We start from the raw sequence: 1,939 nt of genomic DNA, 5'->3' as shown, positions 1-1,939 counted from the left end.
CCAAAGTCGCAATAGGCGCTTCAAGCCCACTTGCTGCCATGCGCACATGCCCCTCTCGCGCGTCAAGCTCTTAAGCGTCAGGGCTACGCACCTGACGCAATTGGTGCTTATCGCACTCTTGCTATCAGGTAGAAAGCCTCAAGCCTACAATCGCGGCCATAAAGCGCACACGCCATACTAGCGCACAAGCCAGCCTTAGGGCCCCCAAGCTATAAGGCTAGCGCACAAGCCTTAGGGCATAACGCGCACACGCCCGCGTAAGCTAGCGCACAAGCCTACGTAATGGGGGCACTTGACGCCCCTTTACCTTGTTGCAATAGGGCACTCTAAGTGCCCGCTGGCTTTGAGCGAGCGCATCCGCGCTCCGCTCACTGGCTCCACTGCGATTCTCCTCATAAAAGAAAGTCAGAAATCACGGATGGTCTCCGGCCTCAGGCAACATATAACAGTACGGTACACACCAACCCAATCTCGATGAGAAAGAAAAGAAAAAGCCCGGAAAAGAACCGATGACTGACGCACTCTACTCGTTACCACTGAACGACGAAGCCTGGAGCGGAAGGAGGGACTTGAACCCTCAACCTCAGCCTTGGCAAGGCTATGCTCTACCATTAAGCTATTTCCGCCAGCTCCGGTAGTGGCGAAGCACTACTGAGCAATTCACGTTTCACTTGATACGGACTACTTCTGTTTTCCGCCGGACCACACTCTTGATCTCCGATCGAGCTACGAGCACGAGTAGGTAGGCGGCTAGGGGGGCGGCTGGGAAGGAAAGGAGGGGGGACCTTTCTTTTTGCTTCGCGCCAGATGATGATTAGTGGGTCAGGGGAGGTCTGTGTGTGCTCTTTCTCACTATCACTAAAGGGGCGGGCCAGGCTGGGCTGCCTTTTCAATCAATCTCCGGCCGCTCTGTGCCGCTCTTTGTGCGATAAGTAAGGAGTCTTGGTCTCGGCCAAAAAAGGTGAGCGCTTAAGGCATTATTAAGAGTAGGGGGCATCGCACAAGCCTACGTAAGAGGGGAACTTTAATCCCTTGTAGCGAGAGTGCCATAGGGGGCCCCAAGCTATAAGGCTAGCGCACAAGCCCCCAAGCCTACAATAGCAATAGGCGCTTTATAAGCTCTATTGCGACTTTGGGCTTGATACCTGATAGCAAGAGTGCGATAAGCACCAATTGCGTCAGGTGCGTAGCCCAAAGTAGCAAGAGGGCCGTAGGCGCGCAAGGGCGTGTGCGCTAGCAGGCTTCAAGCCTACGCTTTTTGGCCTATTCTTGCTGGGGCGTCATTTCATTCTCGTAACGGGAGTGAGTGCATCGCAAGACCAGACAAGTGGCTCCCTCGCCTCGCAGCGGCGGCATCTGTCTTTTAAGTAAAGTCATTTTAAAAGACGGCTCCTCTTATTCTACGATAATCCAAGCAGCAGCTCCACGAGTCTGCTCGGAACCAGTCGATTCCTGAGCCAGCAAGCCCCAGTGAGCGGAGCGCGGATGCGCTCGCTGCTGCATCTAGCGCACAAGCCTTAGGGCATCGCACACGCCCCTTGTAGTAAGAGGCGCCGTAGGCTCTCTTACTACAAGGGGCTGCGCACCTTGTATACAGAGGAGGCCTATTTGAGCCCTATTGCGTAAAGGGGGCGTGTGCGAGCGCGAGACGGCTTTGAGCGAGCGCATCCGCGCTCCGCTCACTGGCTTCTGAATGCAGAATGTATACAATTGATTGAGGAAACTTGGAATGAAACTCCCAGGAATTTGACCTGCCTACTGCTTTAACCGAAGACTTGTACTAGTAGCAGTAGCAATTCAACAACGACTAAAGGCTCCGCGGATCGAAGGAAATGGCATTACAAAACAAGCAGGAAACACGTGAATGGGAAAGGAAGATTGGAACAAGCAATTGAGAGAGAACCACATGCAGAACACATAGAGGACTATAGTATGTATA

General features: G+C 53.4%; 1 non-coding gene across 1 annotated transcript; it reads right to left on the bottom strand.

The window, feature by feature from the left end:
• Positions 1-554: 554 nt before the first annotated feature.
• Positions 555-626, bottom strand: TRNAG-GCC (transfer RNA glycine (anticodon GCC)). Its single transcript has one exon. It is a non-coding gene; the product is annotated as a tRNA-Gly (tRNA).
• Positions 627-1,939: the final 1,313 nt, after the last annotated feature.

This window comes from Aristolochia californica, unplaced genomic scaffold (genome assembly GCF_029961685.1).
Source record: "Aristolochia californica isolate CCGP_79_NKW_82.1479 unplaced genomic scaffold, dmAriCali1.0.hap1 SCAF_198, whole genome shotgun sequence".
In the NCBI taxonomy this organism is placed as follows: domain Eukaryota; kingdom Viridiplantae; phylum Streptophyta; class Magnoliopsida; order Piperales; family Aristolochiaceae; genus Aristolochia; species Aristolochia californica.
This window is presented reverse-complemented; position numbering and strand designations above follow the sequence as displayed.